We start from the raw sequence: 17,535 nt of genomic DNA, 5'->3' as shown, positions 1-17,535 counted from the left end.
TTGTTTGCTCCTGCCTGCAACCTAAACGTTTTGTTTGCTCCTGCCTGCAACCTAAACGTTTTGTTTGCTCCCACCTGCAACCTAAACGTTTTGTTCGCTCCCGCCTGCAACCTAAACGTTTTGTTCGCTCCCGCCTGCAACCTAAACGTTTTATTCGCTCCCACCTGCAACCTAAACGTTTTATTCGCTCCCACCTGCAACCTAAACGTTTTATTCGCTCCCACCTGCAACCTAAATGTTTTATTCGCTCCCGCCTGCAACCTAAACGTTTTATTCGCTCCCGCCTGCAACCTAAACGTTTTATTCGCTCCCGCCTGCAACCTAAACGTTTTATTCGCTCCCACCTGCAACCTAAACGTTTTATTCGCTCCCACCTTCAACCTAAACGTTTTATTCGCTCCCACCTTCAACCTAAACGTTTTATTCGCTCCCACCTGCAACCTAAACGTTTTATTCGCTCCCACCTGCAACCTAAACGTTTTATTCGCTCCCACCTGCAACCTAAACGTTTTATTCGCTCCCGCCTGCAACCTAAACGTTTTATTCACTCCCGCCTGCAACCTAAACGTTTTATTCGCTCCCACCTGCAACCTAAACGTTTTATTCACTCCCGCCTGCAACCTAAACGTTTTATTCACTCCCGCCTGCAACCTAAACGTTTTGTTTGCTCCTGCCTGCAACCTAAACGTTTTATTCGCTCCCACCTGCAACCTAAACGTTTTATTCGCTCCCACCTTCAACCTAAACGTTTTATTCGCTCCCACCTTCAACCTAAACGTTTTATTCGCTCCCACCTTCAACCTAAACGTTTTATTCGCTCCCACCTTCAACCTAAACGTTTTATTCGCTCCCACCTGCAACCTAAATGTTTTATTCGCTCCCACCTGCAACCTAAACGTTTTATTCGCTCCCGCCTGCAACCTAAACGTTTTATTCGCTCCCGCCTGCAACCTAAACGTTTTATTCGCTCCCGCCTGCAACCTAAACGTTTTATTCGCTCCCGCCTGCAACCTAAACGTTTTATTCACTCCCACCTGCAACCTAAACGTTTTATTCGCTCCCGCCTGCAACCTAAACGTTTTATTCGCTCCCGCCTGCAACCTAAATGTTTTATTCGCTCCCACCTGCAACCTAAACGTTTTATTCGCTCCCACCTGCAACCTAAATGTTTTGTTTGCTCCCACCTGCAACCTAAATGTTTTGTTCGCTCCCGCCTGCAACCTAAATGTTTTGTTTGCTCCCACCTGCAACCTAAACGTTTTATTCGCTCCCACCTGCAACCTAAACATTTTGTTCGCTCCCACCTGCAACCTAAACGTTTTATTCGCTCCCGCCTGCAACCTAAACGTTTTGTTCGCTCCCACCTGCAACCTAAACGTTTTATTCGCTCCCACCTGCAACCTAAACGTTTTGTTTGCTCCCACAACCTGCAACCTAAATATTTGCAACCTAAACATTTTATTCAGTCCTGCCTGCAGCCTAAACGTTTTGAGATCCATCTGTTTTAGCCATGACTGAAAATAACCGTCAGACTTGCCTTTTTTCGGCTTCATTATTGTGTTTTCTCTTGTCCACAGCTGTGGCTGAGTGTCTGAAAGCTCCGCCATCCTGCAGATTGCAAGAAAGCAATTAGCGTGTTGTTCATGTTAATGGTGGCTTCACAACTATTTAGAACGGGGCTAATTATGAAGTGTTTGTTATCATTTCATTTCTCTCAGTGACCTTCGCCGTACTCTGTATTCACTTCAGCACACATACGGTTCCAGGGAGTAATGAATGTGGAAATTGCTGCAGTAACATCGCTGGAAATCAGGCCTGTCCTGTGGGCTGTATTACACTGAGTGAGCTGATGATCCTGACATGACCACAAAGTTCGTTAACTCTTTACTCCTGCCTGTTGAAGTTGCTGGTGTCTGCGGTGCGCGTGGGCTTTACGACTCGGCTTTAGTCGCCCGGCAGAAGGTGTGGAGAGAACGCAGCACATTTAATGCTAATGTATCTGAAAGCCACTGACAGGAGGAAAGTGCAATACTGCAATTAGCTCTCGCCAGCGTGTAATCCACATGACACCAGGACAACACGCCATCTACAGCGTGGAGGACGACTCGAGGCTGGAGGAACTCTGACTGGAGGTTAAATTTCAATCCCAAGAGAGAAAAACACAATTAAAACATTAAAACCTGAATGTTTCCATGACGTGGAAGTGTAAACTATAAAGCTTCTGTAGGTTTGCTTGTTGTCTTGGCAACAGCTTTAAGTCCTGCTTCTTTCTTCACCTCAAAAACGATATCAGGAGAAAACATCACAGGGCTTTATCTTTACCCTCATTACTGTACAAGCTGAGGTTTACCTTGAGGCTAGTGATCGCTCAGCTGTCCTCTTACAGATGGTTCCTCAAGGGTTCCTTAATGAAGACTGGTTCTACATTGAACCATGAACAACCCAAGAAGCATTTGGATCATTTACCAGTTCTCTGCATAGTCAAATGGTTCTTTAGATTGATGGAGAATGTGGTGTAGATGGTTCTATATAGAACCTTTTTACAATGTCAAGCTTGGAACAATAGCAGAAACTATATAGAACCATATACCTATATAGAACACCTATATAGAAGCTATATAGAACCCTATACAGCACATTCTCCATCAATCCGAAGAACCATCTCACCATGCAAACAGTTGGATTAAGATTTAACCACACAAATGGTTCCTTGAGTGTTAATGGTTCCATATAGAACTATTGTCTTTAGTAAAGAACCCTTAAAGAACTGTCTTTTTAAGAGAGTACATACAGCCAGCCAGTATGCACCGAGAGACGGCTACACTGTGTAAAGAATGCATAGAACAAATATTCACTTAAAATTTATTGAGCTTTTCTGATCTATCATTTAGAACGTTTGGGCCAGTTTGATCCAGTAGGGAGTGATGCAGTGTCCTGCTACCGGCTCGTTTGGCTATGGGTTTGAGGACCAACGTGGGCAGTGCCACGGCAGCCGTAAGAGACTTAAAGCGTGTAAATGACTTGCTTTTAGTTAAAGTGTTCGTGTGCTGCTACACTGGGCTTGAGACTTGTGTGGTTGGATGTGATGTGCCTGCTATCCCGGCCGTTGGGTGGGTCTCCTCTGCTGCTGTGTTCAATAAAAGAGCATTCTAATGAAGCGCTATGCTTCCTGCGAGTTCCTCTTCTGTGCTGCCAGAGTATCCTGTCTTTGTACTGCTTTCAGGTTTTCCTTCTGTCCTACCTGAAATGATAGCTAGCTGACACAGCTGATGGGCAGCTATTATGATTAACCCATCAGACTGTCAGTGATGTGTAGTCCCAGGAACTCGAAGCTAAGCTGTGTCTCCACTGTCATACAGCTGATGTGTAGGGAGCAGGGAGCCACCGGTTCGTCCACAATCATCTCTTTTGTCTTGATTGTCGTCCTTTCACCAGATTTCCAGTTGCCTCACCATCCCTCTACAGGCTACCTCTTTGCTATTGGAGCTGATGCGTCCGGCGGTGATGTTTGACAACACAGTTGCGGGTGATTAGAGTGAACACCAGACTCAGTACACACTGCTGGGGGGCTCCTGCGGTCAGAGGGATGGGACCCTGTCTCTCAAGAAGTCCAGAACCCAGTTGCAGAGTAAAGAGTTCTGTCCAATGAGTGGAGTTGACCGGCTTCTTGGGTATGTTTGTGTTGAATTCTGCAGCTTTTTGACATAAGCACACTGGTGAGGGTCCAGTGTGCGTGGAATGGAGTCTTTAATGTGAGCCATGACCACCTGCCTGAAGGACTTCATGCCAATTTGGGTGAGTGTCAATAAAGAGGCTGGGCGGTAATCAATAAAGAGGCTGCAAGTATTCAAACTCTTAGTGACACTGAAGAGGACTTGATAAAGTGACTTAATGATTGTGGAGGAGGGGGCGTGGTCGTGCTTCACATGAAGGACGGAGAGCCAGTCATGCTGAACCAGCAGGCTGAGTGGCTGGTAAGATTCACCTGTGATTCACCCGTTTCTGCCAGCCAACTTACAGCCATGTCTTTCCTCAGTATTCGGCAGAGCACAGAGAGAGAAGGAGAGCAGAAGAGACTCAAGGAAAGCAAGAAAACAAAGAAAAAAACGTCCCTGTGGATGTGCTCTTTCATTTCGTATGCTGGCTGGATAGCTGGGTGATTTGTGTTGTTTCCATAATAAAAGGAAAGCTCTGTGTCTCCACCCACTGCTCCCAGTGTCCTCACTCCTCCTACATCTTCACTATGATCCTTCACCGAAGTCAGATCGAACAAAAGAAACCGCAAATCAAATCTAGTTAAAATAAGTTTCATGCCTGATCTTTACTGAGCGTTTCAGGTTATACAGTGATTGACAGTTTTGTAGCCATGGCAACAAAAACCACCACCATGTGGCCCTTTCCAAGCTTCTGTTTTCTGGAAAGAGTCTGACTTTGAATCACGTAAACAGTGTCAGTATTTTTTTACCTTGTGTCTTCATTTTTGTCATTTTTCATTGGCATTATGTGAAAGATTCCAAGATGATTGGACCAATAGAAATGCTCCAAAATGATATGGAAAGAAATCTTCCATTGGAAGTTAGGAACATTTTCTCCTTCTCTTGAGAAGTTACCATATTATTTAGATACAAGGTTTGGTTATAATTAATTTAACGCAGCTCACTGCATTTAGGCATGTAGAGGTGGTCAAGACGACTTGCTGAAGTGCAGACCGAGCATCAGAACGGGGAAGAAAGGGGATTTAAGGGGCTTTGAACGTGGCGTGGTTGTTGGTGCCAGACGGGCTGGTCTGAGTATTTCAGAAACTGCTGATCTGCTGGGATTTTCACGCTCAACCATCTCTAGGGTTTACAGACAACGGTCCAAAAAAGAGGAGATATCCAGTGAGCGGTCAGTTGTGTGGACGAAAATGCCTTGTTGATGTGAGAGGTCAGAGGAGAACGGGCAGACTGGTTCCAGATGATAGAAAGGCAGCAGGAACTCAAATAACCAACCAGAATCTCTGAGGAACGTTTCCAACACCTTGTTGAAAGTCTGGCATGAAGAATTAAAGCAGTTCTGAAGGTGAAAGGGGGTCCAACCTTTTACTAGCAAGGGGTACCTAATAAAGTGGCAGGTGAGTGTATATTTTAACTATAGTACTATAACAATTAATTGCCTGACTAAGTATTCCTAAAAAGTATGCAGAATTTACCTCGACACTCTGCCCACCCTGATAGCGAGAGGATAGTGGACCACTGTCAGCCCACTGATGGCAAAGCTGGTGGTCCACTGGCATTCTGCTCAGTGTTTTGTGGGCGGCGGTTAAGCAGAGAATAAGACAAAATTGAGCTCATCATTTTCCACTCACAGTCCAATTTACTTACTTTTCCTTTCTTCCTTTCTTTAGTTATACTTTGTAAATTAGTCTAATAGATCATTTTAATCCAGCTCAGTGGAAACAACAACATGTCTGTAAAATCATTATTTATCTCTCTCAGTTGTTTGTAATATTTGTCTTAGATTGTTTTCTCATATAAAATGCTCTTTAAAACCTGTTTGGGGAGATTTATGAAACAGAGCTGGACAATAATCTGGGTGGTCCAAGGGTGTACTAGCAGTGGCAAACAGTCAGCGGGGTGCTGACCTTATCAAACCGGCAGACCGATATACAGTATCTCACAAAGGTGAGTACACAGCTCACATTTCTGTAAATATTTTATATATAATATAAAAACATTCTATCTTCTGATGGGACGTCACTGTAGAACTGAAACTCTGATATAAGTTAAAGTGGTCAGTGTGCAGCTTGTATAGCAGAGCAGATTCACTGTCCTCTGAAAAGAACTCAACACACAGACATTGGCCACCTGTGGCCGCGGTGCCCGCTGTATGACCTTGGCCACTGTGCTGTAGCTCAGTTTCAGGGTGTTAGACGTCTTCTTATAGCCCAGGCGTCTTTATGGAGAGCAACAATTCTGTTACCATGAGGTGCCGTGTTGAATATCCAGTGGTCAGTGTGAGTGAACTGTACCCAAAACGCCAAATTTAACAGCCCTGCTCCCCGTTCACACCTGGAACCCTGTAACTCTAACGAGTCACATGGTGTTTGGGGACGGCCCCTTCCTGCTCCAACATGACTGAGCACCAGAGCACAAAGCAGGTCCATAAAGACGTGGATGAGCCAGTTTGGTGTGGAAGAACTCGACTGGCCTGCACAGAGTCCTGACCTCAACCCCATAGAACACCTTTGGGATGAATTAGAGTGGAGACTGTGAACCAGGCCTTCTCGTCCAACATCAGTGTCTGACCTCACAAATGTGCTTCTGGAAGAACGGCCAGAAATTCCCATAAACACTCCTAACCCTTGTGGAAAGCCTTCCCAGAAGAGCTGAAGCTGTTATAGCTGCAAAGGGTGGGCCGACATCATATTAAACCCTATGGATTAAGAATGGTAGGTCACTCAAGCTCATATGCGAGTGAAGCCAGACTCTCTAACGAGTCACATGACACCAGGGAGGGACAGAATTGGGCACAATCTGGACACGTTCACTGTGAGGTGGACTCACTTGTGCTGCCAGCTGTTTAGACATTAATGTCTGTGTGTTGTTCTTTTCAGAGGACAGTAAATCTGCACTGCTGTACAAGCTGCACACTGACCACTTTAACTTATATCAGAGTTTCATTTTTATTTATACCATAATTCAGATTGGTATGAGTAGAAATTTGATGTTTGGTGTGATCCTGACTGATGCCTTCGTGTTACATATTTCAAAACAGCCATAGAAGCGGTGTAGAGCATCTGGAGGGCTCTGTAGGGGCAGAGAGTCTTCGTTCTCCAGTCTGTGCCTGTTTGAATAGCATGACACAAACACTGTAGGTCATTTTTGTAAAGCGTTATTGAATTTTCAGTGCCTAAGGGCTTTGGATTAGCTGATGCCGGTGGTGAGGTTGGTCCTTGCTGCCCTGAACGCTGCATGCTTTGAGCCAGAGTCTCTAGTTGGGTTGTGTGGAGACAGTTTAAGTGATCATAATATCATCTACATTCTTGCTTATGAAGCCTGTGTCATACAATGAATACTTATCCATACATGCAGCATCATCAGACCGGCCTAGGATGTGTACATATACACTATATTCCCAAAAGTATTCGCTCGTCTGGCTTCACACGCATATGAACTTGAGTGACATCCCATTCTTAATCCATAGGGTTTAATATGATGTCGGCCCACCCTTTGCAGCTATAACAGCTTCAACTCTTCTGGGAAGGCTTTCCACAAGGGTTAGGACTGTTTATGGGAATTTCTGGCCGTTCTTCCAGAAGCACATTTGTGAGGTCAGACGCTGATGTTGGACGAGAAGGCCTGCCTCACAGTCTCCACTCTAATTCGTCCCAAAGGGGTTCTATGGGGTTGAGGTCAGGACTCTGTGCAGGCCAGTCAAGTTCTTCCACACCAAACTGGCTCATCCACGTCTTTATGGACCTGCTTTGTGCACTGGTGTGCAGTCATGGTGGAGCAGGAAGGGGTCGTCCCCAAACTGTTCCCACAAAGTTGGGAGCGTGAAATTGTCCAGAATCTCTTGGAGCTGAAGCTTTAAGAGTTCCTATCACTGGAACTAAGGAGCCGAGCCCAACTCCTGAAAAACACCCCCACACCATGATCCCCCCTCCACCAAACTTTACACTCAGCACAATGCAGTCAAGACAAGTACCGTCTCCTGGCAACCGCTAAACCCAAACTCGTCCATTGGATTTCCAGACGGAGAAGCGTGATTGGTCACTCCAGAGAACTCGTCTCCACTGCTCTAGAGTCCAGTGGCGGCGCTTTACTCCACTGCATTCCACGCTTTGCATTGCGCTTGGTGATGTAAGGCTTGGATGCAGCTGCTCAGCCATGGAAACCCATTCCATGAAGCTCTCTACGCTGTTCTTGAGCTGATCTGAAGGCCACATGAAGTTTGGAGGTCTGTAGTGATTGACTCTGCAGAAAGTACCTTACCTGTCTATTGTCTATTGACTGTTTTAGAATATCTAGTTTTATAGTCATTTTTCTTTCTATTTAAGATTTTTTTCCCTTAAATCTGCACTTTATATATTTTAGCCTTATGTTTAAATTGTTTTGTATGTAGGAAGTGCCGTTGGATTGCTGCTCAATTTCGTTGTACACTGTGCAATGACAACAAACGCATCTTATCTTATCTTTATACACCTGTGGCCATGGAAGTGATTGGAACACCTGAATTCAGTGATTTGGACGGGTGAGTGAAAACCTTTGGAAATATGGTGTATAAGACATTCCAGTTTCAGATGGCCTATTTTGGTCCAGAATAAAATGAAACAATAATAAAATAAACCAATGAGGTATCTGGAATATAGCTTGGTGTCTTCACTTCATTTGAATGTGAAGTGGTAACTGCAGAGGAAGCATCACTCCAAGTATTTTCTTCTCATATCACCAGCAAGCACCCCTTAAAATCTGATGCCATCCATCTCTGATGAAGCTTAATGCCTTAGTTTATTGTAAACCTGTGAATGCAGGTCGCTCCATCTGACATTTCATTAAATGAAACCTGACAAAACTCCATTTAACTCTGCAGCATTAAAACTGAGCACACTGTATATAATACAGTCTGAGCTTTGTACGCAGCACTTAAAACAGCCAGCCAGCGACAGTGTCTGTGAGCTCTGTTAGAAATCCACAGGGAACTCTTACACTGTAGTGAAGGGGCCGAGAAGAGAACAGGCAGGGTTCTCTTTGTGTGAACGTGAGGGTATTTATACTTGTGAGATTGTTGAAGCTCCTAAATCCGAGGATAAAGAGGCCCTGATGCAGGGATATGGGAAGTGGGGGTGCTGAGGGGGCTCCTGATTTCAGGACTGCAGCTGCTAAAACAATAACAATACAGAGATGATAACATAGGCATACAAATATAATTCTCAGTGCTCCTGATTGCCTTGCCCATTCTAAATAGCAATTAATTATAAACCCAAAAGTTCTGTAGAAAAATCTGAGATGTTTTGCATTTTTTGGTGAAGCCTGTTTTTTAAACTAGTCCCAGGTTTTTCATACAGTTACCATAAAACAGGAACCAAATTGTCCACAAGAGCCTGAACCTCAACATTTATCAAGAACCGCTGACATTTGAAATTCTAATGAAACCGGATAGACTTGCATCGAAAAAGCTTCGGGCGCAAAAAGAGCCTGGCGCTACTAAAGTGACGTAGCTGTTTCTCAGCATTCTTACATCTGACCTAGCTGAAATTTTGCACACTGCATCTTTGAACTTACTTATGAGGGGGTTGACAAGGATGATCTGATAATAGGGAAACTGTCAATCAGCCAATCAACTTTCAGAAGGCATTTGATAGGATTAACATTGACCATAAACCGTGAAACCTGAATAATGTGTCTAACAATGAGGTTTCAGAAGAACAGTCCTCTACTCGAGTGTTGGGCTTCTCTTTCACTGGTAAACATCAAAACTGGGTTTGAAAAATACACGTGACTCATAACTTTGCAGTTATAACTGTTTTCATCAAATGGTTTCTGTTTGGGGTTGTTCTAAGAACCACATGTGGGAAATCAGTCACATGACCCTAATTTTATGTGTTATTTTTCCTGAAAACATGTTTCTGTTGTAGGTTTTTGTGACATTTCAGGTATCGATAAACAATAGTTTCTGATAAAGTTAAAATGAAATAATATTTGGTCTGCTTTTATTAAATATTACCGACAATTCCAGGTCCCACAGTCTACATCAATGAAAAATCAGTTTGGCTATCGCTGTGGCTAGTAAAGGCTGCCCCAGGGTAAATGTCTGAAGCGCCACCTTGTGGGAAAATCTAATTTTGCACCTTCACAATAAAGTAGTGGTTTATTCTAAGTTTTACAAAAATTTCTCTTATGCTGCTTTTACATGTTAGCAGTAGATGAATAGTCCATTGTTTCCAAAGCAGCAGTGATGGAAAATAAGCCACCGCCAGCTGGTCAATCAAGAATTCAGTGTTCCAAACTTTTGCCATTGGCCGCACTTGTGGAATAAACTGGATGTCGATTTTTTTGGGTTCACGCTGAACGTCTCATTGTTGAAGTCCAGATGAACTCGGTATTATGCAGCAAAACATTGAGTACAAAGTGTCCTCCTGCCTTTTTCCACATTTTTCCACTGCAAATAAACAATCAAGTCTCCCTTTATTATCATCTATTTATGCCAGTAACACTGTTACCATGGCAGCGATTCCATGGCTGTATGCCATCATCAGTCACATACTGCGATGAGGCTCGTCACTACAGTGTTTTCAATGCCAACGGTGTCACACATCGGACATCACGATTCTCCTCACAGAGCCGCATTCTGGCTTTCATTTGCAGAGCTGAAGGTCTAACAGGCTCCCGCACTTACATACTAATAGCAACAGCAGCATCTTCAAAAAGAGTCATGGACACACACACACACACACACACACACACACACACACACACACACACACACGCACACACACACACACACAGCACAACAGAATTCCTAATAACAATTCAGGTTTCAATCTGAGGGATGCGAGTATTTCAGATGCAAAGAGAATGTGCTTATTGGTGTTTGGCTGGATTGAGACTGTGACTACCCCCCCCCCAACACCCCCAAACACCCCCCCCCCTCCACACCCCCAAACACCCCCCCACCACGACCCCCTTTCAGCATCCTTATTCATCACACAAGCAGGGAGCTGTAACACTTGTCGAGCTGCATGCTAATGGAGGCTGTAGATGAGAGGGGTGACTCTCACCCTTCTCTCTCTCTCTCTCTCTCTCTCTCTCTCTCTCTCTCTCTCTCTCTCTCTCTCTCCGTCTCCTGACGCTGACCGAGGCTGGCCAGAGGGCTTGAAGATTCCGGATCATCACGCCACGGCTGCCTCACAAAGAGGATGTAAACAGAAGATTATGCAATGCAAGTTGGCTTTAATCACAGAGATAAGAAGCGAGTGAGGGCACATGCGGAGCCGCACCTCGCCCGGCCGGCCTGCCGCGCCCTATTTAAAGAGCATGATGCTCATGTAAAATGTATGAGAGCGCAGTTTCTTGCCCAGGCCCTGATGTCCATCTCGCTGAAGGGCACAAGTCTGGTTTTTGCCAAAATTGGCAAGTTTATATTTATTTTGAGGGTGTACATTTTGTTTGTGGACCATCTGCTGTGTAGTCTGTCTGCAACGCCCCTTAGTGGCCATCCTGCGCCCCTTAGTGACCATTCTGTGCCCCTTATTGACCATTCTGCACCCCTTAGTGGTCGTCCTGCGCCCCTTAGTAACGATTCTAAGCCCCTTAGTGGCCGTTCTACGCCTGTTAGTTGCTGTTCTGCACCCCTTAGTGGCCATTCTGCGCTCCTTAGTGACCGTTCTGCACCCCTTAGTGACTGTTCTGCACCCCTCAGTGGTAGTTCTGTGCCCCTCAGTGGCAGTTCTGCGTCCCTTTATTGCTGTTCTGCGCCCCTTAGTGGCCGTTCTGTGCCCCTTAGTGACCGTTCTGCGCCCTTCAGTGGCCGTTCTGAGCCCCTTAGTTCCTATTGGGCAGGCTTGACTTTAGGCTTACATTATCCAGCTAAACCGAGAAATCCTGCTTTGTTTGAAGTCCCCACTCACCCCTTACTTGGTGTGTTTAAACAATGAAACAGCCTCCATTTGTGTACAGGTGCACCCAAACTTACCTGTTCACACTTTGCACTGGAGGGGGAGAAAACCAGAGAACGCTTTTGTGCTCAACACAGATCAAACTGAAGTTTTACTGGTCGGCCCCAAATCTTTCCTACTTAAATCATCCAGTTTCTCAGTGTCTACTTGACCCAGCAAATCATTTCAGTCTACATATCAAATTCCTCACTAAGACTGCATTCTGTCACTTGTGTAGCACTGCTCTTCACCCATTTCGGACTGATGATGCACAAACTGCCTCATAACGCCTCGTATTGGGAGCTGTAACTCTCTCCTCATTGGCCTCGTTGTAAAGCTTATACAAAGCTACAGTAAAGTTGGAGTTCTGTACTAAACGTTCATCCTCTCTCAGATCGTGTCCCAGATAAAGTTCAAAATCCTGCTTCTCACCTTCAAAGCCCTGCAGAACCTTGTTCCCCTCTACCTCAAAGAACCCCTGACTCCTCACTCTTCCTCTCGCTCTCTCAGGTCCTCTTGTGATAACCCACTCACTGTCCCACACACCTCTGGAACTCTCGCCCTGATGCTCTTTTCTTCTCTACTTTCAAATCTGATTTAAGGACTTTTCTTTTTCATGAGCATTTCTCTCCCTCCTTTCCTGCTCAGTCTGAGTTCTTTGTTGTTTTGGATGATGAAAGGTGCTACTATAGAAATGTAACATATTGTTTGTATTATTATAACAAGACAGGAGAAAGTGAGAAAGTGAGACAAAACATATTTACTGGTTACATTTTAAAGCCATCAAACAGCACAGCCTCAAATAATACTCCTAGCAACCCAACCGTCACACAGACACACACACAACTCCTCTCAGATCCCATATGGAAAGAAAATATTGACACACACTCACCGGCCACTTTATTAGGTACCGTTCAGTTGCTTGTTAACACAAATAGCTGATCAGCCAATCACACGGCTGCAACTCAGTGCATTCAGGCATGTAGAGGTGGTCAATACGACTTGCTGAAGTGCAGACCGAGCATCAGAACGGGGAAGAAAGGGGATTTAAGGGACTTTGAACATGGCGTGGTTGTTGGTGCCAGACGGGCTGGTCTGAGTATTTCAGAAACTGCTGATCTGCTGGGATTTTCACGCACAACCATCTCTAGGGTTCACAGAGAACGGTCCGAAAAAGAGGAAATATCCAGTGAGCGGTCAGTTGTGTGGACGAAAATGCCTTGTTGATGTGAGAGGTCAGAGGAGAACGGGCAGACTGGTTCCAGATGATAGAAAGACAACAGGAACTCAAATAACCAACCAGAATCTCTGAGGAACGTTTCCAGCACCTTGTTGAAAGTCTGACACGAAGAATTAAGACAGTTCTGAAGGCAAAAGGGGGTCCAGCCTTTTACTAGCTAATAAAGTGGCTGGTGAGTGTATATTTTTATATATATGAAATACATCCCAAACACTACAATGTATTTCAGAATTTTTTTGCCATATTAAACAAATATATTCTAAAATGCTTTTAGTTTAAAATGTTTGGGGAAATATTACACTCAGAAATGTTCCAAACAAAAAGAAATATATGAAAATATACATCAACTCCATCTGAAAGTGTAGGAACATCTCCAGAATCCTGTCTGATGCTCTTCACTGTCTGTGAAGTACATTGTGTGTGAGAGTCTGATTGCAGACCTACGTGGTTCATGTAAAGCACAGTGCAGATCACAGTCGGTACGTTTAGCTACACCTGGAACCTTCATTACACTCAATCTTAACACAGAGCATCACTCATACTCCACACATATCTTCTAAGCCTCTTTTCCCAGCGGTCATCAGGCGGAAGGCAGGATACACCCTGGACAGGTCGCCAGTCCATTGCAGGACAGACAGACACATTCACACACACATTGAGGCAATTTAGCACATCCAAAGGGCCTGACTGCTCGTCTTTGGACTGTGGGAGGAAACCCACACGGACACGGGGAGAACATGCAATCTCCACACAGAAAGGACCCTGGTTGCCCGGCTGGGGAATCGAACCCAGGCCCTACCGACAACAGCGCTACTGACCCCAGCACCATGCTGCCCATCACACATACTCATAAATACAATTTAAAATATAATTAACAAATAAATAGTTTGGCCATTTTAATACATGTATATTTGATAAATAAACTTGGAACATATTTTTTCCGAATGGGGTTGGTCCTTTTACTTAAGCCTCGAGCAGCCCTTAAGCAGCGACTCGGATTGATGGATGGAAGAGCATCAAAGATCAGCGAACACACAACCTTTTCAGAGTAGCTCAGCAGAGAGGAAGAGAAAAAGAACACAAAGCAAAAACAAAATGAAATTAAAAAAACACACCTGCTTCTGTGGCACATCACATCCCAGCAACCTGTGAGCCCTTTCACACTTTCCTCCGAGGCCACCTCCTCAGACTAAGTGCCACGTGTGACTGATTACTGGCCCTCCTTCTTATCTCTGCTCCACACGATGGAGGAAATGAGCCACTTTAGCTCGTTTGTCATCCTCATCAAAATGTAAATTGAGGGTGACTGTAAATTCCGCTCGAATAAACTAACATTTCCACAATAATTTATGTGCAAGCGAACGACATGATGAATTTTTTTTTCCTCAGAGGTTGCGGACCCTGAATATTCATGGCCTGCCATGTCGGTCGGTCAGATTGCAGACGTCGTTGGCGATGGAGATTCCCTGGTGCGACCTCAAAGCGTGCACCTCGGCCATGAAGGTGAAAAGTGCTCTGAATACCAAGTCAGTCACTCAGTCTGTCCTGTCAGTAAGCATTTAGCAGAGCATCCGTCTCCCCGTTTAGGAGCTGTTACAGCACCAGCAGCTCAGTCTCAGAAGAACACTCCTCCACTGCAAACGCCACAGCAGGCAGGCACGAGAGAACTGGCCTGAATCTGAATGCTCCGGTGTGTGTTTGTTACAAATAAATTAATGATCTAATTAACAATTTAATCATTAATCAATTAACCAATTAACCGTTGCTCCACCGGTTTTTTCCCGTTTTCTAGTATAATATTTTATACCACAAAAGTTTTTTTCTTTCCTTTCTTTGCCGAGTTGATCAGCTGCCCATCCTGTGCGTCTGATGCTGCTGCCTCTTCGGCCTTGATCGGGTGCCACTGCTCACCAGCCTTCTGGACCGGCTTGACCACCACTGAGCTTCATGCTGTACAGCACTGTGCAGTCCTCACCCTCAGATGCTGCTGCTGCTAATCAAAAACTAATCTAATTAACTGCCCACCTGTTTTTCTCACTTTGTACTTTAATAAGTGAGACTTTTTTTTTTAATCCCACCTCCGCGAAGTGAAACACCACATACACACTAGTGAATAAACACACACTAGGGGGCAGTGAGCACACTTATCCTATGCCCTATCCACAGCGCCTGGGGAGCAATTGGGGGTTAGGTGTCTTGCTCAAGGACACCTCAGTCATGGACTGTCAGCCAAGGGGATCAAACCGGCAACCTCCCGATCACAGGGCCAGTTCCCTGTCCTCTAGCCCACGACTGCCCCCAATAACTTGCTTGCTCACCCGAACAGGGACATGAACCCTGGACCCTCAGATTAAAAGTCTGATGCTCTACCGATTGAGCTATCCGGGCTCTAACAACGCTAAAATACTAACAATGTTTGCTCTCCGGTGTCGCTGGTTCCTCTCAAGGTTCCTTCCTCCTGCTCTCAGGGAGTTTCTCCTTGCCACTGTCATCACTGGCGATGCTCATGGGGGCTCAGACCTGTATTTTTCTGTAAACCTGCTTTGTAACAACATCTGTTGTTGTAACAGGGAGCGAGGAGGCGGACGCATATGTGGAGATAAGCGAGATTTATTATGGGCAAATCCAGGGTCATAGTCTAAATGGTCCAGGTTCAAATAGCCAATACGGAGAGCAGGAGAGACAGACATGACAAAAGGAACACAGGCATAAACATCCAAACACAGACAGAGATTCAAGCAAAGACCAGTAACCAGACAGGGGAAAACACAGGGCTTAAATACATAAGGGTAACGAGGGACAGGTGCAAACACAGGTGGAGACAATCAGGGGCGGAGTCTTGAAACAAGGGGGCAGTACTAGAAAACCAAAACAAATGCACATGGAAGATCAAAACAAAGCGGCACATGGAGTAGTGGGAGGAGCCAACCGTGACAGTTGTTAAAAGCGCTATAAATAAACTCTGACTAGACAGTGATGTTAATTTTTTTTTTATTTACTTTTCAGAAGCTTCGTCTTTTTTAAGCCCAAAATTACTGTAATATCTGCATTTGGGCTGATGGACTAAACAGTTTAACAGTGTAAATGTTTCTAGCAGTATCAAATTCTGAAGCATTTTAGGAAAATGAACATTCTTGGTTTATCACAAATATCCATTCTGCCTTGTGATTGGTTTACGAAGTCACATGATGTAAGACGTACAGTACAAAGAGGTTGTGTTGTTGTTAAAAAAAGAAACATCAACAGTGAGACTATGAGGCTCGGCCATTAACAAAGCTGCTGGAGAATATTCCGACTCCATCCCGCTTCCGTTTTAAGTCAAGAGTGATCCAACCACTTTATATCCGACCAACACGTGCACTACTGCTCTCACTAAGTGCTGTGAAGTCAATTTTAAAATCCAGGTGACCGTGTGGAGGGTCTCTCTAGAACGACCGGTCTTCTGCTTGGGTCTTCAGGCTCTTTCACCTTCAACACTTCCAAGCATAATGATCTTTATTCACTGAACTGGTTCTTCAGAATAATTCAACATCAAATCCAACCTCACTGTGGTTCTCAGGGCTTCAAGTCAGAGGTGTGGCTTAATAGATAGGCCTCCAATATATAGAACAGGGTGGAGGGATGGGGGGTCCCAGAGAAAAGGGACCTGTATTGGAAGGTTCCGTATTATTTCTTAGAATACAATGTGAAATTTCTGTTTAAAGGCCCTGAAACACTAGAAGAACTATTTGCATGCTTAAAAGCTTGAGTAATCGGATAACAGGGAATAACCACATAACTCCAGGTTTACATGAATCAGACAGTAATCAGATTTGTGCTTTAAAACCAGCCAATAAACTCACAGAAGAAGTTGTGATGTAAAGATAACGTAAAACTTAAACTTCATAGCGCGTTTTTTTTTAAATAGAGCGACTTTACCTGAAAATATGAACAAACATCATCTAGAAGATGAACAATATTTAATTTAGATACACTGAGAAATCGGACCACTGAGCTAAAATCCAGCCTCTTAATCAGATTTCTAGATCTGAGCGTGGTGTTTACATGACCACTGTAATAAGGGTATAAATGCAGAATCTGGCTCTGATTGGATTATTGAGTACATGTATACACACGCATTGTAAAAACAGCAGAACCCTGTTTAGTGTTACATTAAACCATTTCGAAAAGCTTCTCAATAGAACCATATACAACACATTCTCCGTCAATCTGAAGAACCATTTGACAATGCAGAGAACCTTTTAAATTATGCAAATTGTTCTTTGAGTGTTCGTGGTTCTATATAGTCTCACCTAATGAACCCCTGCTTGTTGTGCCTTCTTGTCAGCTGCTGAAGGCGTCTAGAACATCACAGTGTTGCATTTACTTATTTTAAGTCATTTTATCTGGTGAACGTGTCTTATTCCATTGGTAGATCATTTTACTTGTTTTAAGCACTGAATAGACCAAAATCTGCTCTACAGTTTCTCATTAGGCTGAATGAATAACCGACTCTAAATGTAGGTATTGTGATATAAACCGAGTCTGTTCTACAGTTTCTCATTAGACTGAATGAATAACCGGCTCTAAATGTAGGTATTGTGATATAAACCGAGTCTGTTCTACAGTTTCTCATTAGACTGAATGAATAACCGACTCTAAATGTAGGTATTGTGAT

General features: G+C 44.2%; 1 non-coding gene across 1 annotated transcript; it reads right to left on the bottom strand.

Moving 5' to 3' along the window:
• Window positions 1-15,193: 15,193 nt before the first annotated feature.
• Window positions 15,194-15,266, bottom strand: trnak-uuu. The gene has a single exon. It is a non-coding gene; the product is annotated as a tRNA-Lys (tRNA).
• Window positions 15,267-17,535: the final 2,269 nt, after the last annotated feature.

This window comes from Pygocentrus nattereri, chromosome 1 (assembly GCF_015220715.1).
Source record: "Pygocentrus nattereri isolate fPygNat1 chromosome 1, fPygNat1.pri, whole genome shotgun sequence".
NCBI classification, from domain to species: Eukaryota; Metazoa; Chordata; class Actinopteri; order Characiformes; family Serrasalmidae; genus Pygocentrus; species Pygocentrus nattereri.
Note: the sequence above shows the minus strand (reverse complement) of the source record. Positions and strands in the feature narration are given on the sequence as shown.